Below are 25,609 nucleotides of genomic sequence, written 5' to 3'. Positions count from 1 at the left end.
ACTTTTGTATCTTTTATTCTGAAATAGGCAGGGGCATAACCCCAAGCATACCTCTTAGGTACTCAAATGTATCCTTTGGCAAGGCCTTTTTGAAAATGTCTATAATTTGTTATTTAGTGTTAATGTACTCCAGTCTGATTTTTTTTTCTACAACTTTCTCTTTCAACACATGATTCTTTATAGAGATATGCTTAGTCTTAGAATGCAAAATAGGATTCTTAGACATGTTAACTATGCTTGTGTTATCATAGTAAATAATAATAGGTTCTTTGAATGTAATTCCAATATCCTTGATCATCTACTTCATCCATATAACTTGATTATAGTTGTTTTCTGCTGCAACATATTCTACCTTTGCAATACTTTTTGAAGTGCAATATTGTTTCTTTCTTAGCCAAGAAACCAATCTTCCACCAAGAAAGAATGCTCCTCCATTGGTGATTTTTCTATCATCCATATTTCCAGCCCAATCAACATTAGTATAAGTGCAAAGGGTAAAATCATTACATCTATCATACCAAATGCCATAATTAGATGTCCCTTTTAGATATCTGAATATCCTTTTTATAGCTGTGTAGTGATATTCTTTAGGATCAGCCTAAAATCTTGCTACAATTCCAACTGCATTAGCTATATCTAGTCTACTATGAGTTAAATACTATAATCCTCCAATCATAGATCTATACTTTTGTTCAACCATAGGTGTCTCATCCTTGCTTGATAACTTGTGACTAGTTACCATAGGAGTTGCCACAAGTTAAAAAAATTCTAGTCTAAATCTTTTCAAAAAATCTTTCAAATACTTGATCTGAGAAATAAAAATAACTTCTTTGTTTTGAAAAATTTGCAATCCTAAGAAGAATTTCATTTCTCCTATCATGCTCATCTCAAATTCATTCTTCATATCTTCTAAGAATTTGTTACTAGCTTCATCATTTCTTCCAAAAATGATATCATCAACAAATAAAATGATTATCAACAAACCATTTTTTCTTTCTTTCAAGTAAAAGTTACTATATATTGTTCCTTTAACAAATCCAAGCTTTGCTAGGTATTTATCTAACTGTGCATACTAGGTTCTAGGTGCTTGCTTCAATCCATACAAGGCTTTCTTTAATCTACAAACCATATCCTCCTCTTTTGTCAAAGGAAAAACTTCTAGTTTCTCAATGTAAACTTCTTCAAGTTCTCCATTCAAGAATGTTGACTTAACATCCATTTGATATACCTTGAAATTTTTATTTGCTACATATTGCAAGAACATTCTAATTGCTTCCATTCTTGCTACAAGTGCATATGTTTCGTCATAGTCAATTCCTTCTTTTTGAGAGTAGCCTTTACATACTAGTCTTGCTTTGTTTCTTATTACTTCTCCTTGTTCATTCATTTTGTTTTTGGATACCCATTTTGCACCAATCACAATTTTGTCCTTGGGTCTAGGAATCAATTCCCATGTGTCATTTTTTATTATCTGTTGAAGTTCTTCCTTTATTATTTTTATCAAATGATCATCTTTGATTGCTTCATCTATGTATTTTTGTTCTACTTGAGACATTAGGTATAGTGCTTCATTGAGTCTGCTTCTTCTCATTACTCATTTTTCTTTACTTCCTATTATCTGATTAACAGGATGATTTCTTATCACATTCTTATTTGGGGTAGGAGTTGTTGCTTCAACTCTTATTTCAGATACTATGCTCTATTCTTCTCTTACTTATTTAGTTTGCACATTATTCTGCAAGTCATTGTTAGCACCTGTAAATTTGAACTCAACTTTTGATGAATTTTGGTCAAAATTTTGATGCAGGTTGGTCAAAATTTTGACCAAGTAGTTCATGGTAATTTTTCTCATTGAAATTTTAACCAACCTACATGTTGGTCAAAATTTCAACCAATACATTCATCGAAAAATTTTAATTTTTTCTAGCTCTGATTTGTCATTGTTGGTCAAAATTTTTGCCAATGTTTGGTCAAATTTTTTTTAGAATTGGTGGAAATTTTGACCAATTCTTGGTAGAAAACTATCAAGAATTGGTTGAAATTTCCAACCATGTTTGGTTGATTTTTTTATAATTGGTGGAAATTTAGACCAAGTCTTGGTAGAAAACTATCAAGAATTGGTCAAAATTTCCACCAATTTTTGGTCAATTTTTTTTAATAATTGGTGGAAATTTCAACCAATTCTTGGTAGAAAACTATCAAGAATTGGTCAAAATTTTGACCAATGTTTGCTTGAATTTTTTTTTTTTATGTTGCATCAAGCAATTGTTTCTTATCTAAGCCATTTAATTTGCAACCATTTAAATCTCTACAAATAAGAACATAAAAATATAGCATGGACATGCATTCTTTGAAATGAAAGCAACCAAGAATGTAAGAAAAAGAAAAACTATTGAAGTGTAACATGCCTCATTATGCACTCTTGATATTGCCAAAGTTGACTATATTGAAATTTCAAACTTAGAACTATTAATCATAAGGCCAAATCTGATACAATATGATGAGTTTTTCTTTTACATACTCTTGTATAATTCAAAACATTATATGACATCTTTTTCTAATGTCATCTTCCAAAAGGAAATATATTTTAACTATTGGTTTGAATTATTTCTAATAGCATGTTTTAGAACTATATTTCTCAATTAAGAGCATACATTTGCACACTAGATGCTAGAGAGTGCACATGTTATGGAAACATTTTTGGCCTTGACATAAGGTTGTCAGCACTATGGACATGGAAGAAAGTTGGAGTTTGAATGTTTTAAAACATCAAGGAGCATTCAGCCTAAGCTTCCAAGTACAGGAACATGCATACTTAAGGTACAAAGTGCAAAACTACCTACAACATTGGCAAGCATCACTTGTGCACATGGTCAATATGCATAATAACCTATACAGATGTTAGCATATATAAATACAAGTGATATTTAAATCTTCTTAATGGACTATCTATGTTGGAGGTATGAAAGTGCATTGGCAATGGAAAAACTATAGTGTAGAATGAGAAATGAAATAATGCTACTTGGTACAAACCTTGTTATACTCTTTTACTCTTTTGGTAATGAAATTCAAAGGCATTAAGGATAACTATCATGTGCCCATGGAATAATAATGTGATGTATGGAACAACAAATAAGCTATAAATTCTAATTGTGTAAGGATAGCCATTAATGTTTAGATTTGAAGTGATGATTAGATTAGGTTCTTTGGTAACAGGTTTGTAATAGTCTGTGGTGTGATAACTCAAATCTTAATCATTACATATCCCTATTGATTGGATAACTTCATATGTCATGTTTAACATTTAATGCCATTCTTATCTTAGTGCTTACTACAACTGGAGAGAAGTCATACATAATTTATGTAAAATCCCAAAAAAAATCACTCTTGTTAACCATTTTGATCACTTCAAGACATATTTCTCTCAGTCATTTTATGGCTCTAGGGTATCTTGTACATTTTCCACATTTTCTATGTTTTTTTTAGATGCCTTTATATATTTGTCACTTATGCTTTTCTGAATAATCAGAGGAATAATATTAATCTATATAAGTGGGTCTAGTTGTTGATTGGCATAGGTTCTATCTATAAATTAATGGATATTTCATGAGAAAGAACCATGCCCATATCCCCAAATGACATATTAACATGCAATATTATCTAATATTCTACATCCTTATGTGAATTTGGCATAGATAAAAGGCAAAGCAAAGTGCAACACATTGACATATTTGAAGATGTCAATACCACAAAATAATGGTTAAGAAGGGAATAGTTTACCAAAAGAAAGGAAGGTTTGGTAATCTTTGGTAACTGATATACATATGATAAGATCGGTTATTCTTAATAGTCCCTTAAACACATTTGCAGATGCATCTCAAATTGTCGTAGTGATTAACTGTTTGAGGAGTTGGAAGTTAAGTTATTTTCAAAAAGAAAAATAAAGGTGTCTATTACAAAGCCAATACTTGTAATCCACTGATAAATTTTCTAATTGGTTTACATATGTGTTTCTTTGCAAACTAAAGCAATTCCTTAGTCATTTTTGTTTGTACAAGTTTGTTACAAGAAGATCCAAGGACTTAGTACTCATAAATCATAATTCATCAATAAGCTAAATGTCAACTGGTTAAAATTGCTCATCAAAGTGATTAATAGATACAAAGCTAAAAATACCATAGAAACAATAACAATTATTTAGTTAGATGGCATATATATCATAATAATTTCCAAGGTCAACTCAACTAATTAAGACTTGGATTGAATTTCTACAATATCTAAGTTATATATTCTGGTTTGTCATATGAAATAGCGGCTTATTATTTGACAAACTTATATAGAATTTTTTGTTCCATGATGGAATGAGTACACTAATTTCATGTCATCATTATTCAACCTGATAAGTAATGTCATAAACTAGTTGTCACCCAGAGTTTGGCACCCATAGATAAACAATCCTATGCCATTGCACTACTCTTGGTAGGCCTATAGTGGAAACCTAGTACCAAAGGCTCCACCATATCTAGGATACCTATTTTAGTTTAACTCTATGTAACAAAACCTACTTGATATGTCAAGCTTTTTGTCCTTTTTTTAGTTTAGCCATTAATTTTGTGCATATAAGGTTGTACATATGAATGATGATTGCATAGAAGAGTTATTTTCTAAGATAAACTCAGATAATTCTCTTGTAGTGATCATTTTCTAACACACAAGTGGATAATACTCATGCTCTTGGGTGCTCAATCAACAATATAGTAGGTTCACTCTTTGTAATGAAAACCATGAAGCTGACTTGAAAAAAATCAATCAGAAAATGCTTCCAATTAGTAATATTTTGAAGCCACTTTTGGAAACTTTTTGAAGCTAATTCAATAGAGATTATTGTCATAAAGCATTGGTGCTACCTTAAATTGGCCATAGTTATGAGATATAAAATTTAATTAACTAGCTGGACATAACTATGCACTGTATGAAATTGAATAGACTTGCTTTTATATGTATGGAACAAATTTGCACAATTACATTTAGTTCATTATGAATAGAATGTGATGATGGCCATGTTCATGATATTATCTGCATTCCATCACCTAGAAATATGCACCAAAACCCTTTTCAATTGACATGGCAATAGCCACAATCATGGTGATGATACAAGTTCAAGCCCTGTAACAATATTTTTAAGGCTAGCAACATACAAGAAATTGGTACATTAATCATTGGGTAAAACATCATGGACTAAAAACCAAAAATTAATACATCTAAAACCTTGATATGATAATAATTCAATCATCAATTTATACCCATCTTTTAATCTTCATCCTTCAAACTATGGACCAGCAGTCACCCAACATGCTCATTTAGCCTGGCTATGATTTCCACATTATATTAAATTCACTCTTTGCAATAAGAACTATGAATCTGATTCAACAAAAAAATTCAATTAGGTTGTGTTTTTGAATAGTAATATTTTCAAGTCACTTTCAGCAACTAGTAAAAGCTAATTCAATGAAAATTCTTGTAACAAATCTTCAGTGCTATCTAAGATTGCCCATAGTTGATAGATCTAAAATCCAAAGAACTAGCTAGACATAAATGTACACTATATGAAATCATTTAGATTTTCTTTTATATGTATGAATTAAATTTGCACAATTCCATGCAGTTCATCTATAAGTAACAAGTGCTGATGAGGTGAACTCTAACTAGTCATTGCTTCACAAAATCAACTAGACTAAGGGTACTTGCTTCTAAGGATGCTCATCTCATTTCTCTTCACTCATTCTTAGTCATTTCCTTAAAGAAAATTTTGATGGCTAGTACCTATCAACTTTGGAAAAAGTAGTGTTGGGAGTGAAGGGAGTGTAGGATATTTGGTGAAAGGAGTAAGCATACAACTAGAGCAGATTTCTTGGCTTAGTTGAGTTTTAAGATACCAAACAAAGCCTTATAGAAAGTGGATTTATTGATGCCAAAAGGAGTTGTGTTGATGTCTCATGTGGTCACCATAAATTTGGAGAACAAGGTTAGTATGCATAAAGTGTGATTATATTTCTAGGAGGAAATTAAAGAAGTCCTAAAAAAGAAATATGTGCAACATAGCTTCTCTGAAAAAGAATCTTTTTAACCATTGACAAAAAATAAAGCATAAACAATCCACAAAGAAATGTTGGAAATAATATTCCTAGACATAAGCCATTGTTTTTCCTATAAACCTATTGCCATTGGTAGGATTTTGTTAAACTGATTGTAAGCGATCACAATAAATTTTTAAAAAAATCTAAAGAGATTGTCATTCAAAATAAAATTGTTTACTTACCAACTTTCCATCAACTATCAGAACTCTAACCTGCTAACCTTTAATCTCCAAAACTTCTTCATCAATCTAGGCCACTTCAGAATCTTGCACCCATACTTGAGAACCTATTAGAATGTTTACAGGAGCAAGAACACTACTTGGTGGTTAACGTAACTAATGTAGGAACAAGAACTACTAATGGAAATAGATTTATATTACAAGATTGCCAATAAGATACTTTTATAACCTTAATATCAATTTGATCCATCAAATATGACATTCTCAAAACTTTCTCTCTAAGGACAACTCACATGCTAGAGGAAAGAACTATAACAAAATAAATACAGATCGTCACTTTTGCTGACCATAAGTGTTCACTTACTGAGAGATAACAGTGACAAGAGTAGCTCTAGTAACACCTAACCTAAGAATGAAAATATCCACACTATTTGAAGCCATAATTTTTTCCAAGTCTCCTTAAAAAAATGAAATTCATTAGTTTACATCCTTACACTTCTTGAAACAATCAACTAGTCTAACAAAATATGAGCCAACTAAACATGTGAATAAATAGTAGCATTGAGTGGTAGATGTCTACTATCATTTCACACATCACTGATGATGAAGGAACTTGTACATTATTATCTCATACTCCCACTAATAATTTTCATGCTCAAAATGTTGTTTGTCAAAGAGAGTGGCACCCTGCCCACGTTCTCTATGATGTAGCTATATTTCACACAAAATAGTACCATTGCATAGGTCTGTATGGAAATCCAATTTTGTATATCATGATGGATTTTCAATGTCATTTTCATTAGTTTGATATTGGCTTGATTCACTTTAGATTCTAAAGAGCACCTCTAGTCTTTGATTCATCTACTTGGACCAACCTAGGCAATTGAGCCTTCTTTAATGTTTCCACAAGCCCTAAATCTATGCCCACTCATAAATGGTGACCAACCTTATTATAATTCCTATGGAAATTAATTTTATAGATATGATACAACCAATGATCTTCCTTTGAATTTCTTTGACTCTTTTTGTCAAAAATGACTAGTTTTGGGCATCTAATGAGTCATTCAATAAACTTTGACAATGGCTAAAGGCTACTTAAAATGAATTTCTATAGCACTTGGATTCTTAGGAAAACCTTGAGACTTGCTTCAATGATATTCAGTTCTTTGAGAACTAAGCAAGCTAAAAGTAAAGTAGGAAAAAAAATTGGATAAGGTCTTTATCAAAACCATAAATGAAAAGAAAAATACTAATAGAACAAGGTTCCTATTTCTAGCTATGGTGATTATGGCTTGTATAGGAATGAGTAATCTCATAGACAACAATGAAAATCCTCACAATTAGTGGTAATTCCTTCTCTTTTCAACTAAATGTGCAAAATTAAATTGATTATGATAATGGTGAGTTACAAATGGGCAATTGGTTTAGTTATAGAGAGGGCTTGGGGTTTGATTAAGAGTATGGGGTCCTAGAAGGATTCCCATTACCTTTATTTTATTTAATATTATTTAAATTTCATTATTTGTTTAGCCAAATTTATGGGGATGTTTAGAGATTTTTGGGATGATCCAAGGACATAATAAACATCTAGAGTCATCTTGGGGACATTTGGACATTTCTAAACTCTAGTGTATCCTAAAGAGGCATTTTAGGGAAAAAACCCAAAAAGTCTTGTGGAAAAGGATGAGGGGAAAGTCATAGTGAAAAAAAATACAACCATCACTACGAGCTAGTAGACATAATTTAACTATATCATTTTAACATTAATCTAGCTTAAGAATCCAAATGTAAAGCATTTTTTATTAGATGAATGTCTTCTGCCATCACTTCTAAAAGTCAAAGTAAATTGTTTAGATTCACTTATGAGTTTCTCATTCACATGAAATGAGATTTAAAAGAACATCCCTAATGAGCATCCAAAACTATATGATTAGCTACTGTCAATAATAAGAAGGAAAAAAAGTCTACCCTTATAACATTAATTCTCTTTAAAAAAAATTGATATTCAATGTGACCTTTTGTGGAGTAATAATGAATGTGAGATCAAACATGCACACATAGATTTCCTAAATTCTACAATTTTCCAAGTGGCTTGAAAGAAATCATTGTTTTAGTACTAGAAGACATCATTCATTGTAAAATCCTGGCAACCTGCAGTGAAAAAAATACAAAATGCAATTTCCTTGGAAAAACTACATATGATCCTTTGTTCATCAAATGTATCACTTGTGATATTAGTTTTTTTTTTAGTACTCTCATGAATGCCCACATTTCTAGAGGCACCTAAAACCTTCCTCCTCATATTCTTGTCTAGATATCCAAACTGAGGCTCATCCTAAAAGTAAGGCAAATGTTATCATTGATGATAGTTATTCAACCATTCACATGTTAAATCAAGAATCTTAAAAATAATGATTGTGTATCTTACCTTCATAATTCTAGCTAACACAGAACCTCCTGAGTAAACCGTATATTTATGCCTTGGAGGATCTTCAATTATTAATCAAAGTTTCTATTTAAAAGAAAAAAAAGGTAGTAAATCAATGCAGACTTACTATAACTTAATAAATCTTAACAGGAAAAATATCTTATGAGGGTAATAGTGAGAACATGCAATAAGTGCATACAGAAAAAACTCATTCAATTAATGAGAACACTAGTAACAACCTTAAGCCCTTGTTTGTTTCCTTTTAGAACATTATTTAGATAGCATAATAAAACCTCATCTTCTAGTCTATTGATAAGGCAAAGTAACAAAAATAACTAGTAGTAAAACCTTTTGATTCACAAGCAAGCACAATATCTTAGAAACCAATTTCTAAAAGTAACTCACAATGAAAATGCTAATTCAATCCATATCACAAGAAGCCTTTTTTAACAAGAATAAACTACTATCAATTAAAGAAATCTAAGAGATAATTTTCTAAGAATAAAAGCCTCTATGCATGTAGTTTCTAAGTTTTTGTGCATACATTCAAATTTGCAATCAATCTCCTGTATTTAGAAAAAATATTTCTGAAATGTAGGGACAAAAGTAGGTGTAGCATGACAAAAAAACTCTTTAATCTTGGATTTGATTTGTATGGCATATAATGATGACTACTTTTTGAAAGGAGAGTGACAAAATATTGTGATATTGCTACCAGGTTTCAACTGTGTAGTTTTTGAGTCAAAGTTGACCCAGGCTTCATGAGTAGTGTGTGGTTCACAAGAACCCATCTGTCATGAGAATGAATGGAACACTTGGCACTCATGGAAGACTGCATATGTCATCTTGGATTTAATTAATATCAAAAGAGATTACAATTTACTCAAATTTTAGGTAAGGCTTACATAACAAACATATCAGATGTTATTGTAATAATCTGAAGGGAGCATTAAACACTGAAAATTTCAATGACAACGATTTTGGTAAGGGACTTACCATCACAATTTATGGCCATACAATTTGGTAAATATATCCTCACCCTTGAATCAAGGTGTTTTAAAATGGTAAAGTTACAAATTTGAATAAAGAATAAGCTCTCCCATAAACTTCTTTCTATACATTATAGTATAGAAAAGTTTTGATGATACAAATTATTTTTTCCATTCATTGCCAAGAAAAGATGATTTTATTGAGTGAAAATTTTGTAGAGAATTGTGAGTTTTTTCAAAAATATAAATGGTCAACAAAACATGGATAGAAGTAAATATGAAGAGGTCAAATGACTTCATTTTTTCATTTCTATATTCTTTGTGGTCAATCTTCTTTGGAAAGATCTTATGAGTAGCAAATTCTCTACTTCTAATTATTTCTACAATTCACACCTAAGACAAGATGATTTTATCAAACCAAAAGTTTGTAGAGAATCATGAGGTTTTGCAAAAAACTAAATGGCCAAAGAAAAATGGATGGAAGTAAACATGAAAAGGTCAAGTGACTTCATTTTGTCATTAATATATTTTTGTAGTCTATGTTCTTTGCTTATTTTCTAACTCTTATTCAACATTCTATAAGGCATTTTATTTTGTTGATCATAATAAAAGTAGTCAGAAAGTGAGGTTGCTAATAAGGCCACAAAATGAATTTGTCAAGACATGTGTATTGAACTGAATAACAACATATTTCAGAAACAAAATTATGGAACAACCTAGGAGAGGTGTAGAGAGTGGTGTGGTGCTTGAGATAAAAACTTAATAAAGAGTTCAAAATTTAAACCTACTTGGTAGTCTTGGATACATTGTACTGCCACCATTGAGAACAATGTGCTGATATAACTGCAAGTGTGTCAAGAATTTTCTTATAGTCATCCTTTTGCAAATAAAGAAGCATTCTCATTTATAGTTGCACAATATTTTCTCTACATTCTTTATACAAAATAAATTGAAGACTATACCCAACTAAGATTTGATATCATTATTAATTTATCTTTTTTTATGCTTGTTCTACATGCACCTCATTCCCGTATTTACACAAAAATCAAATGGATAATAAAAGGTGTCCACCATATGTAGATTACATGTATTGTCCAAATGTGGCACAAATATGAATTTCATTCTAAGCTAATATGGCAAATAGAAAATTGTCCATTCAAAATTAAAAACTAGGAGAGTACTGCTATATGCCAAATAGGTCAACAAGAAATAGAGAGAACAAAAATAACCCTAATGAGAATCACTAAAAACCAAAAGGGATGGGCAAGAAATGATGGTATGGTTATTTGAAATTTTAAAGGAAATATTTCTTCTAGGTAGTAACTACTCCTATAAAGATATTGAAGTCCAGAAGAACATGTAATTGTGATGATAGAAAGACTCAATTAGTCCTAACAAAATCCTTTTATTCGTAGTATGCAATTTCTTATAGGAGAAACTAGTAATGAATCTTACAATTTTGATATCAGAATCAAATTGCTAATCTATTTTCACATATTCTCCAAAAAAAGTCTCTCAGAGTTTGATTGAAAAAGAACATAAAACAAGTTCAATGTCATTTTTTAGCACCTTTCTGCCTAGTAAACTTCATAGCTAACTTTCCTCACATCCTATAGCAATTTGAATAAAATAGATTCTAGGAAATAGAATTAATGTTTACTAAATAGAGCTCTTAGAACCTTCTGAAACATTTAATAGAGCTCTTTAGAACTTTATTATATCACTATATTTATTAGCATGCTAATAGCAAGTTAAATGCATGCAATGGAAGAGGCATTTCAAGGAATATTAGAATATAAAGTATGTATCACTAAAAAGATATATGAAGTTGAACTACTTACCATCGAATGGTTATCAATTTCCATACTTTGGATGCACTGAAACACCAAGTCAGCCAATCCATCTCCCTTAATGTCTACTAGCTCTACAAATAACACAGAACCCAAATACAAAACTAATATCCAATGAATGCTTAATTAGGTCAGTAAGAGTAGTGTGCCCTAAAAATGCAAAATTTCTCCTTTAAGACAAAGGACCCACTTTTCAATATCGACAGGTAAACCCTGTAATAATCAAATTACAAACACCCAAATCCTGAAATCAACTATGAACCAACCCTTCCCATTAAGTTATGCTCTATTCATTCCATAGGAGCCTCTACCTAATCATTTTTCTTGTAGAGGACACGCCTAGAATAATAAGAATTACAATATTAAAAAAAATACATAAATAAGTATAGGAATACCTCATTGATTTATGAGCACCTGCAAGAAAGCAATTATTCATTGTAGAAAACTTGTTCATGTGCAAACCCTATCCCACAAAATGGTAATATGATATCACTCACCAAAGTCCAAAAAATGTATGCAAAAATATATTGTGTTTCTAGTCTTTTGCTTCGACTATCTATAATTTTGGTTAGTCAAAATTTTGTTATGACCTGCTTTGGTCAAAATTTTGACCAACTTGGGTTGGGCAAACTGATGTTGGTCGAAATTTTGACCAAACTAAGATTTTTTTTTTGTGACCAACATGGGAATGAAAACAAAAAATAAAGAGGATTCGTAGCTTTTGTAAAAAAATTTGATAGAAAAATGGGTGTGAATGTACCACTGTAGTCTTGAGAAATAATTCATTACATCTATTGGACACCCCAAGTAATCATCTCCATCAGCATTATAATCCATCATCTTTTCTTTACTGCCAAAATTTTCATCTATTCTCACATTTTTGCACTCTACTATAGTTTTTTTTCTATAGTTGAAACATATGTAAGCTTTAAATTTTAATGAATAGCGAAGAAACATACCTTCATTGCTCCTTGGATCAAACTTACCAATATCATCATCTCTTTTGATGTAGCATTTGCTTCCAAATATTTTTAAATATTTGACTGAATATGGTGAGTGATCAAACCGTAACTCATAAGGTGTTTTCTCCATACCTTTTCTAATTTGCACTCTATTTAGTGTGTATACTATTGCATTGATTGCTTCTCTCCAAAAGGTCTTTGGTACATCATTCTTGAATAACAAAGCTCTTGCTACTTTAGCAATTGATCTATTTCTCCTTTCAGCAATACCATTTTGCTCAAGTGAATGAGGTGAAGAGGTGAAGATGGTTATCTCCTGATTCCATGTTCTTCACAATAGATGTTGAATTCTTTAGAAGTGAATTCTCCTCATCCATCAAATATTAAGCTCTTGATTTTACCTCCAGATTCATTGTCTATTTTATTCTTGAATACCCTAAATTTCTTAAATGCCTCTAATTTTTCTCTAAGAAAAGCTACTCACGTCATCCTAGAAAAATCATAAAATACCTTTCTCCATAGAATCCTCTTGTTCTTGCGGGACAACTCAAATTTGTATGGACCAATTCCAGCTTTTGTGTAGTACCAAACTACTTGCTAGGAAATAAAACTTTTTTCTACTTAGCCAAGATATATTCCTTACAAATAATGTTAGTGGGCTTAGTGATCTTAGGTAAATCTATCACAACAAGTGTATTATTGGCTTTCACAATGTTATCAAAGTTTATGTGACAAAATCTTTTGTGCAATAACTAACTATTGTCAACTTTAACTACTAAACATGTTATTTTAGTGGTTTTTAACTAAAATTCATTACCTCTAAACCTAATTTTACATTCCAAGATACCTGATTTTAAACTTGGACTTTTTTTGTGGTTTCAGGTCCCTGTAAAACTTGATTTTGGTTCTACTTTGCAGTAGGTTTATGGGCTCTTTCCTGTTGGATGGCTTTTTTTTCCCTTTTTTGAGGATGTGAAAGGGTTTTGAGGTCCCTTCAAAACCTATTTTTATCGTAATCTAAAACTAAAATGCATTACCTCTGGTTCTTGTGCTAGTACCAAGAAATTTTCCTTTCTTGTCCTTGATGATGCATGTGTCATTACCAAATTGTAATTGATAAGCTTTTTCCATAAGCTATCCGACACTTAACAAGTTATGTTTTAGTCCATCAACAAAATAAACATCATCAGTATTTATTTTACCATCAAGTGAGATAGATCCAATTCCTGTAATGCGATAGGTTGCATTGTTCCCTACTTTAACAATTCCTCCATCATGGCTTCTGAATTTGACAAATTTTCTCATATCACCAGTCATGTGATGTGAACAACCACTATCAATGATCCAATATTTCCTTTCAACTTTTTAAATTAGCATGCTTTCTTATCTAATCTCTTGATTAAGATCATCCTCCTTTATGGCTATGAATCCTACTTTTTAACACTTTTATTTTGATCAGATTCTTCTTCTTCTTCTTCATTAGCATATAAATAATTTCTAGTTCTTTTAGATTTGAATCTTCCCTTATAATTTCTTTCTCTTTTAGGACACTTAGATGCATAATGACCATATTCATTACATGTCCAACATTTAAAGATATTGTTACCATCTTTTTCTCTTTCCACAAGAAGAGCCACTCCTTATTGGGTCCTTTTGTAGATAGACTTGTTGCTGCTAGCAATGTCTCCTTGCACTTTTGTGTTCCTTGCTAGACCAAATTTAATATTAAATGCACTAAATGTTGTCTCAACTTTTGCTAATTCTCTAGATTGTTTTAGATCAAATTCTTCAACTTCTAATCTACCAAGCAATGTTTCTTTGGTGAAGTTAGTAGTACAAGGTATCATCACTCGAATCATTTTTGTTATTATCTTGAAAGGTGGTGTCAAAATTTTCAAGATCTTCCATATTACTTCATCATTAGACTTCTTTCAACCAAGAGATGTGATTCCTACAACAATCTTAGATATTTTGCCAATCTAGCTTCCTATAGATTCATCTTCCATCATTCTAGTATCTTGGAATGCAAAATACAAATTTTGTAATCTAACTCTCTTTGCATGTGTATCACCCTCATAATTAGCTTCTAAGGTTTTTTGAATTTCATGAGATGTTTTGAGTTGTTTTACCTGGCTATACTCACTTTTAGGTAGAGTTGACAATATTACTTCTCTTGCCCTTATGTTTCACATAAATACTACTCTTTGTTCCTTGGTACAACTTTCAAGATTGTCTTCTTCTACAATGTTTTTAGGTGCCTTGGTTACAAGACAATATCCTTGACCCATGCACAAAAGATGAGTCTTCATTTCATCCTTCCAACTATCATAATTTGTTCCATCAAATCTTGAACTTTCCTTTCTAAACATGTTCACCACATGTATCTCCCAAAGTTGTTAAACTTTTTCTTCAAGGACCTGAGGCTCTGATACCAATTGTTAGAAACAATATTCCACCAATATAACTAAGAGGGGGGGGGGGGGGTTGGTGAATCAATTATATGACAATTTAAAACATTTAATATCTTAAACAATATTGACCATTCAACTAGAGTAAACAAAAACCATAAAAAGATGCCCATAAACAATTACACCAGATATGTTGACTAGGGAAACCCTTGATTAGAGGGAAAACCCTAGTAGGAATGATGCCCACAAAATGATGTACTAATATGAATGTTCCTTGTTAGAGGATGGACCTTGTTAGGAGTCTATTACAACATTTAGTACAAGAGTCCCTATTAGGAAACTTTGAATCCCTATTAAGAGATTCCAACCCTATTAGGAGTTGTGGAATGTAGTTGAACCCACTATCCAAATAGCTTCATGATCAGATTAATGAACCCACTATCCAATTGAATTTGGTACAATTCTTTTCAGAATAATAGATGTGTAATAAGCTTTCACTTCTTCTTTTGTCCAATACATCAAACTCCTTCACCTTCAGATCATGTAATTAGATCTAGAACTTTGAACATATTAACAATAACCCTTAAGGTCACTTGCATGCATTGGTGGGTTTCTTTTCTTTTGCATCAATTTTTTGCTCAATTATTCACAAGTCTTCACTTGTCTCTCTATGTAAAACATGAGAAACATCTTTCCTTTATACCATGCTCAATAATAAATTCTTGAGTCAGCTTTCCACATGTTAATTAAATAAAATGCACATTTAATTAATGTTCTTGGCTCATAGTTATACACAAACTTTCACACGTACAACTTTTGTACATGTGCACTCTCTAACATTATTAGTGGTTAGTATACTTTCTTCAATTGATGGCACACCCCTTCACTACAATTGTAATAAAATGTAGCAATCATACAATAGGAACTAATTTCCTAATGCTTTGTTTCCATATGGTTCTCTCTAGATCAACCATATCTTTTTTACACTATTGATTCTAGTTTTGCACACTTACCATTGTAACAAATATATAATGTAGTATGAACTGGTAACTGCACATCATTAGATGAGTAATATAATGTTATCAATACAAAAATCATAGTTTGTTGCTCTGTCAATCTTTTACAAGCTTATTACTATGTTGTCATCAATGACAAACACAGTTATACATACATCATATCAATGTTCTGCAATGCTCCCCCATAGCATTAGCATTCATGCTAATAGAATGCCCATTGTGAAATTATGTAACTAAGGGACCACACAACCATTTTGTGAAATATAGAGGGGCATAAGCTCTAGATCAACATTGTAGATCCCACTTGGGAGATCTTCTAGGAGAGGTTCAAAGAGATATTTGTATCTCCTTGGTTTAGGGAGGCTTGTGCTAATGAGTTCCATGAGATTAGACAAGGGAACATGTTGGTGGACTAGTACAAGATTAGATTCTTTGAACTTAGGTAGCACTCATGCTATAATCATGATGAGATACTCCTTAGTCAACATTTTGTCCATGGTCTAAAAGACTCCCTTATTGGAGAGGTTTGTATGCATCAACCTAGGACACTTATCCTTGTTGCAGAGAAGACATGGATTATGGAGAGTAATTTGGCTAGAGTTTTTAGTGGTAAATAAAGTTCTTAGAACAAAAGTCCCTAGAATTTAGGGTAGGATGCCTAGTTTACTTTGTCCATAAGAAAGGGTCAAAGCTAGTCAACACCCTATTAGTGTGGGCATTGTCATAAGAATCAATAATGTGGGTATTGGTCTAAGGCTAGACAACATTTAGATGCTTCAAGAAAGAAAGGGGATGACCAAAGCCATGGTCAAAAGCCTCAACTAAAACACCCTTCTCAAAGTAACCAACAAAACTCTAGCAATAGTAGTGCACCATATTCTAGTACTACCCAAGGTGGACATGAGAAAAATTTCAACTTTCTAGAAGAATGTTTTTCTTGTGGCTACCTTGTCCATAAAGTATTGAAATGTCCTATTAAGACATCTGCAAGGCCTAATAGAGGCATAGCTAGATCAGAGCCTACTATAGGAGATGTAGGTAGAAATCATTGAGTATTTGTGATGGTAGATAACCATCAAGCTGAGCACCAGGGTACCATAGTCGAGGCTACAATTATGTTGCATGGTATTTCATCTTTAGTATTATTTGAATCAAGATTCTTTTATTTCACCATCTCTTCTTCAATGATTTGGGCTAGTGGTAGCACAATAGGTCAATAGGTGGCAAGTTGAGTTAGCCATAGGATCCATAGTGGCTATAGACTACTTGGTCAATGGTTCTAGTTTGAACTTTAGAACCTTCACCACCATAGTGGACCTTTGCATCATACCTCTAGGATTTTTTGACCTTGTGTTGGGCATGGATTGGTTAGCCACCCATTAGGAGAATATAGATTATCGCTATAAGTTGTTATAGTGTGATGATGACATAGGTGGGCAAGTGGAACTTTTAGGGGTCCAAAGACCAATCTCACTTTGGATGATCTCAAATAACTAGCTAAAGTGGAGTGTGCAGAAGGGATCTCATATGTTTGTAGTTTTTTTTAGTGATCATGATGAGGTTGATAGTCATACATTGACACTTGATGATCATCAACTCCTTCTTTAGTATGCAAATGTGTTCCCTAATGAGATTCCAAGTATGCCACTATAACAGGACATTGATTTTTGAATTGATCTCATACTAGGAGTGGAGTTTATTTCTCAAGCTCCTTATTGCATGACTACTTAGGAGATGAGTGAGCTCAAATTGTAGTTGGAGGAATTATTGGCCAAGGGTCATATTCATCCCAGTGTTACCTCATTAGGCGCACTAGTCATCTTTGTAAACATTGACTACTAGCAGTTGAATAAGGTGATTTTCATGCCCAAAATTATCAGGGCAAAACACACGCACAATTTTTTTTTATTTTTTATTTTTCAAGATAAAATTAAGATAACCAAAGGTTCAAAGAATTGGTTCGAGATAATTAATTAACCCAAACAAAATGAAGTTGTAATTCATCAATTTGTTTTAATGATATAATTTAATCACGAGGGATAACCCACTAATCCTTCAAATGAATAAAATAGTTAGAACCTCTTATTTAACTTATTATCAAAAAGTTTAAAACATTAAACCTCCTTTATGTTAGAATATTCAAATTTCAAAATTTAGACTAATCAACTAGAACAATTTTAATATTCTAACAATCCCAAAATTTATTAACCTATTCTACCAACTTAACAATTTATAATATTATATTACTTCTACAACCTAAAGCAAGATTAACTACTAATGCCAATTAGAGTTTTAAAAGCCATATGATTAAAAATTAAACATAGTTAAATCGAATTAATATTTATCTATCTTTCTTAAGACTGCATCCTAGCTATGACTTTATACGTTAACAATACTTTAACAAGAAATTTACCATACCCTAATACTAAAGATGTTACTTAAAATGAATAAAACTAGTCCTAATTTAAACTTAATCATATTTCTAAATCTAATATATGAGAATTATATACAAGAAAAAGGAAATAAATAAATAAATAACAATTAAGCATGAAAATAAACTCACCACTAACTACTATTAATCAATAAAACAAAATAACATTTATTTTAATATTCACAAATCTCAAAAGATATTATTGATTCTAATAAAAAAATTTCCTAATAAAAATATAATCTAAATCTAACCTTGACATCTATTCACATAATAACATTACTAACTATAAACAATTATCTACCAAAAGTTATTAACCTAAAACTATATTAAAATCCCTACTGAAACAACTAAGCACAGAAGACTGTGCATGTGCCCCCCCACATCCCCCTTGGGCAGTACGCTATCACAGGTCTGTAGTACGTAGACTTGTCCCCTAGTACTTTGCGTGGGTGGGGAGAGTAGATCAGCGCTTAGAACAAGGGGTAATGGCATTTATGCCATTTAGCACAAAGTTTAAATTTTTTTTAAAAATAAGATCTTAGGATGGGAGGGTTAGTTATCACAAAAATGTTATTAGGTGAAATTGATTGGAAAGGAGGCAATAAAGTATATAGATATTAACTTTTTAAAATATATATATATTATTCAATTTTATGCACCAAGGAGATTAACATAAGATTTCTTTTATTTCTTTATTCTCTTAGGAAGGAATCTATTCAAGAATATGCTCTGTGGTCTTGGAAGGAATGAAATTTTCTCCTCATGTATTTTCCAGAGAGTTTTTACTCCTGGGAGTGCATATATTTTTTGAAGCAAAATTTTAACAAGGCATGGTCATGTTATATTATGCATTTCATTTATGTTACTTAGGATTTAATCAAATCTATTATTAACATTTTTCCTTTATACAAGCATGCCAATGCAAGGGAGTACATTAGGTATAGTCTCTTAGTCTCTTATTTAAACATCTATGTTTTATATTAATTCTTCAAGGACATGGTATGAGTTCTAAATTCTTATGATTATTATTATTTTTGATTTCAGGAATACAACCTCTCAATCCAATTGATCATATTTTGAAGAACTTAGGAGGTGAATGATACTATACACATAATTGAAAAGGTGGTGGATTATTCTAATTCAAATTTGATTATAACTACTATGAAATTTATCAAGAAATGAAATATCTTTGATTTCATAATATAGGGTTTTCTCTCGATTTGATCTCGTCATAATACTTATACATCATATTTAAAAATTTCATTCTATCAATTTATTCTTCTTAACAATTTAAAAACTTGAAATATCACAATTCATGACATTATCTGTTATTCTATTTTTCTTTTGTGTGCAACCATATTAAATTTAATACACAATTAAATCACATGATAACCAAATATGCTCAACACCAATTTTATTGGCTAACCTGATTCAAAGGCTTAGCCGGGAAAGAATCAGGAAGAAAACTCGACTTCGTTGCCATTTACAATAAGGTTTAAAATACAATTTACAATAGGATCTCAATCCCAAATTTCAAAAATTAAATCAAATTTTTCCTCATGATCAAAATCAAGGAATTTGTAATGTTTTTTGGATCTCATTTCAAGAACCATGGAGGAAACCAATATTTGATCAGGTGACAACCAAGTAGAACCAAAAAAAAATCAGACATGCATAATCATACATGGTTTACACAATAGGATTCACAATGAATTAAGACTAGGGAAAGGTGGATTCTTCCAACAGGAGAAGTCAAGCACAACACCAATTTAGATGCCCAATCAGGGCTAATAACCAAGAACTCCCGTTCTTTCATTTAAACATGCCATACTCATACCAGGTTTGTGCTGACGGGTAGGGGGCCATAAAACCCTACCCTTTATCCCTCTTCTCATCCTGAGAAGAGACTCTACATAGGTTGGAGTCCAACTAAACAGACCTTTCCCAAAATTGGTCACTTCTACCTTCTCCAAGGGTGAGTAATACCAAAACACCCATGCAAAGGAAAACTCAAAATTTCAAACATAAATAAGAAAGGAAAACAACCAAAATAACATGTTTATCAAATCTTCCCAACATACCCACAACCATACAAATAGTGAAACAACAACATGGTAGCATGAACATGAAACAAAACATAAAAAATGAAAGAGGGAGATGAGAATTTCCTACCTTCACAAAGGGGTAATGGCAATGAACAAATTTGAGTAGAGTTTCCACTTCCTTCCTTCAATCTTCAAGAAATCTTCTCTAAATGTAGAGATTGGGTAACAACCAACTAGTCCAAAGAAGGCCTCTAAATAAGCCTCCAACTCAACCACCCAAAAGGAGCAATAACTATTTCCACCCACTAGCAACTCTAGAAACTCCTAACTCAACCTACACTATGGTTAAACCCTAAGTGGAGATGAGATGAGGTAACTCAAGATAACCATGGTAAATTTTCGCACAAAGGCAAAAAGGGACTTTTTGAGTGACCTCAAAAGTCAAAAAAAGGGGCTTAGGGGTTGGAAAAGACCCCTAACCCATACCCATACCCTTTGGGTATAATAATTTCATGATTTAAGCCTTAGGAAAGAGGTTTAGAGCCAAATAAAATCTAGGAATAAAATAGCACCTTCTAACTACTCTAACATGCAAATAAGCACTAATCTAGATTAAGGATGACTAACCTCAATTAAGAAGCTAATAGAAATCTGACACTAACTTAAACCAACTTGGTCCAAAGGTTAAACAATTAACCCTAAACAGCACACCGAAGCACATAAACATTTTACGAGTGTCAAGTGACACTGAAAGAACATAATTACGAACATTAAAATTCACTAAACAAAGAAGATACATACATATATCTCACAATACAATACGTGAATTATGAACAACAAGGTTTCCAAAATTAGCACATAGAGATCAGTTATGTTCCTCTGTAGGGTTTTCTCGACTAAATATCTGCACACTCATTGCACACATCAGTAGTCTCGTAAAATCACATGTACATAAATGTATACATATCAGAAATTTACATAAATTAAAACATGCATCAATAAGGGTTTCTTCACCCTACATAATTCTTAACCATTTAAAATATCTTAAATCAAAGTCTCAATCCTACATTTACTGATTTCATCATCATACATATACATGAAACATTAAAAGACAATCATCAAATATATCTGAAAGTAACACCACACAACATGAAATAATAAAGTATGTTCTAAGCATCAGATAATGTCTCGACATCTCGAGTCATGAATAACAAAATAATAGTAATGTATCACTTTGCTACGATGGGTCGGGGCGAGGCCTCACAGTAATGGTGAAGAACTGGTACCCTTTTCCAAGGATTAATGTCATGTTCAATCATATGAAGGGAGCGTGAGTGTTCTCAAAGATTGATTTCAAGTCAATATACCATTAGCTTCATATTCAAAAGGCAGAAATTCATTAGACATCTTTTCATACATGATATGGGCATTATGAGTTCATGGTTGTACCCTTTGGGTTAACCAATGCATCATCTATGTTCATGAGCCTGATGAATAGAGTATTTTACATGTGCTTCAATCAGTGTGTCATTGTATTCTTAGATGACATATTGATTTGTTCAAGGCTTGTGAAGGAGCATGAGGTCCATTTATGCCAAGTGTTGCAATGCTTGAAAAATCATTAGTTGTATGGAAACTTGGGTAAATGTGGATTCTTCTAGTTAGAGGTAAATTATTTTGGGCATATCATCACTAGTGATGGTATTATGGTGGATTCAAAGAAAATCTAAGCTATCATGAATTGGTTGATAACCACTAATATTTATGAGTTTCATAGTATCATGAGATTGGCCGATTTTTATTGTCACTTCATGAAGGATTTATCATGTGTGTCTCATCCCATCACTTCTCTTCAATAGAAAGGGAAGAAGTATGTCTAGTCAAACTAGTGTGAAGAATCATTCATTACTCTTAAGGAGTATTTGACTAGCACACCAATCCTTGAAAAGCCTAATCTTGTAGGTGATTTTATGGTTTGCACAAATTCTTCGTTAGAAGGTGTGAGTGCATTGTTGATGCAGGATGGTTGTGTGATTGCATATGAGTCTAGAAAACCCAAGGACCATGAGTTTAACTACCCCTCTCATGAATTGGTACTTGCAGTCATAGTGCATGCTCTTGTTCATTAGAGGCATTTCCTTTTGGAACATAGGTTTGAGTTACATAGTGACCATAGGAGCTTGTAGTATATTTTTACTTAGTCAAACCTGAATGGATGATAGTGGTGCTAGATGGATTTCCTATGTGATTCTGACTTTGATGTTCACTACATTAAAGGGAAAGAAAATGTCATTGTGGATTCCCTAAGTAGGAGGAAACATGAGATATTAGTTTTGTCATTGGGAGTGGATTTACAAGTCCATATCTTGGAGGTTTTTCCTATTGACACATGGTATTAGGAGGTGATAGTGGAGATCAAGTCTAGACATACCCTTAAGGGGATGTTTTCTAGTTATTTTCTTGAGTCCAATGGGCTGCTACAACACTTGGGGTGTATCTGTGTACCAGTGTCTAGTGATATTCATATCTTGATTTTTTTGAAAGCTCATTGTGTGTTGTATTTTGCACATCCTAGTATCAAGAAGATGCATGCCAATCTTAAACACTTGTACATTTAGGTAGGGATGAGGTCAAATGTTACTAATTTTTCTAAAGTCTTGAGTGCCAGAGAGTAAAGGTAGTGCATCAATATATGATACATCTTTTGTAGTTGCATACCATTCTAAAGTAGAAATAGGTTATGATATCTATTAATTTTATCATGGGGTTACCTATATTATCATGATAAGATGATTGTATCATGGTGACAATGGACAAGTTGTCCAACATAGCCCATTTTTCACCCATTAGGACATCCTACAAAAATTCTTCTATAGCACATTTTTTCTTTGAAGATGTTGTTTGATTACATGAGATTCCTCATCAAATTAATTTAGATAAAGATCCAACATTTACTTTAGCACTGTGGGCATCTCTCTAGCATGCTTTGGGTACACAACTCAATTTTAGTTTGGCTTACCACCTAGAGACCAATGGTCAGATAGAGAAAGTGAACCAAGCTCTAGAAGACATGCATTTCATGTATGTGATGGATAGGTAGGTGAAGTGGGAGGACTATTTATACCTTATAGAGTTTTTTTATAACAATGGGTATCATAGTTCTCTTGGCTTGTCACCTTTTTAGGCCTTGTATAATAGACTATGTCATACCCCTTTGAGTTAGGATCATTTGGAGGACCATGTACTTTTAGGTCTAGAGATGCTTCAAGATATTGAGTAGTAGGTTTATAATATTAGAGAGGATTTGGTTATTGCTCGGGATAGGTAGAAGAAGTATGTAGATGCCCATACATTGGATCATCACTTTTTTGTTGGTGATGGGGAGTTCTTGAGAGTGCATCTAAGGAAGAGCCCCATGCATTATAGGAAAGACTCTAAGTTAGCACCACATTTTGTTAGACCGTTGGAGATCCTTGAGAGGATTGGTCCTATTTTTTATCGACTAGCATTACCACCTATCCTATCATGCATCCATGATGTCTTCCATGTTTCTATTTTGAGGCAATATATTCCTGATGTGACCTATGTTCTTGATTGGGATTCTTTGTAGGTGGAGGATAGGAAGCTTTCTTTGGAAGCCATTTGTATCCTTTAGCATCAAAGACTAACTTTGAGAGGTTGGGACATAGAGTAGGTAAGGGTCCAGTGGGACCTAAGCAATGAAACTTCTACTACTTGGTAAGATGCAACATGATTGAGATGATTGTACTCCTATCTTTTTGCATACTTCTAGGAGTAAGCCCGGGCCTAGTGAGGGAGGATGTAGCACCTCTCATGTTTGTAGTTTGTACCTTATTATAATTTTGATCAAAGAGATACTTGTTACTCATGTTATGTTTACATATGACATGACCTAAGGGTCAGATGTTGTACTTTGATTTCTAGTATCATAGATGTTAGATTACTATGTTGTTCAGGTGATCATATTTTCATGATGATATCATTTTGAGATGACAATATGTTTTATGATGATATCTAGTTATCTAATATTAGGACACATTCCTGATTATCTTATATGTTGGATTTATGCGATGATATTTACTTTATTCTTTCCTTGTTATGCTTAATACAAATGTGAGTGTTGTAAATGGATTATTTTAGTATAATTAAATAAATGGATAAATTAGGTTACTTAATGCATTTATTGCTTTGGCTATGTTATTATATGCAATTTCACTTGATCATGTATTTTAGTGTACAAGATTTATATCCCTGGTAATGGCACATGGAGTTAGTGACTTAGTTGTTCATATTTTAACAATATCGTCCCTATATGGTTGACATATCTTATTTAAGTGTTTAAATTAAACCTTCTAGTGATTCATAAGTCTAGACTCATTGCATCATGTGACTAGACCTGTAAACATGTCTATGCATTTAGAGGTTCACATTCTTGTGAAATTTTTTAAGGAATTTTGTGATTTTGGTTTAAGGGTTTTTAGGATTTGTTTTAATTAATTTTATTTTCTAGTAGCTTTTTCATAGATAAATTCTAATTACTTGGAATAGCCTATTTTCATTTGGGTTGATTCAGGATTTAACTAAGTCACTTGTTATTTACCCTAATCAATTATTCACTTAAAAAGTGAATAAGTATCCAAAGAGGAAATTAATTCCTCACTTCTCACTTTTGGAAATTACAAATTTGAGAGATCTTTCCAAAATCATCTTCTAGAGGATTGTGTTTCTATTCATTGTAAGAGCTACAGGCGTGAGATCTTTGTGAGATTGGTCTTGATGGATCCAGCTCAAGAAGAACTTATTTTTTCATGATTTTCAACAACTTCTATGGGTTATTTATTTTATTGTGTTGATTCTTGTTTCTTCCCTTTTGGTTGCTAGGTAGGCATCTCCTGTTTTTGTTTTTTAGCTTCAATTTGTTTCCATTTCTAGTACCTATATCTTAGAAGTCTGAGACCTAGTGTTTCCCTTCATTTTTGAATGCTAGATCTACCTAGTTGGTTAGGTACGAACATTATTTGGATGAGGGTTTGGGGTTTCATACCATTATGCTGGCCATTTTTGCATACAGTGTTTGAACCTAAATTTTATTGGATTTTCATGGCTTTCATACCCTAAGACAAAATGAGTTTTAATTTTTAAG

This window comes from Cupressus sempervirens, chromosome 2, assembly GCF_028749045.1.
Source record: "Cupressus sempervirens isolate cs-2001-9-10 chromosome 2, ASM2874904v1, whole genome shotgun sequence".
Lineage (NCBI taxonomy): Eukaryota > Viridiplantae > Streptophyta > Pinopsida > Cupressales > Cupressaceae > Cupressus > Cupressus sempervirens.
Note: the sequence above shows the minus strand (reverse complement) of the source record.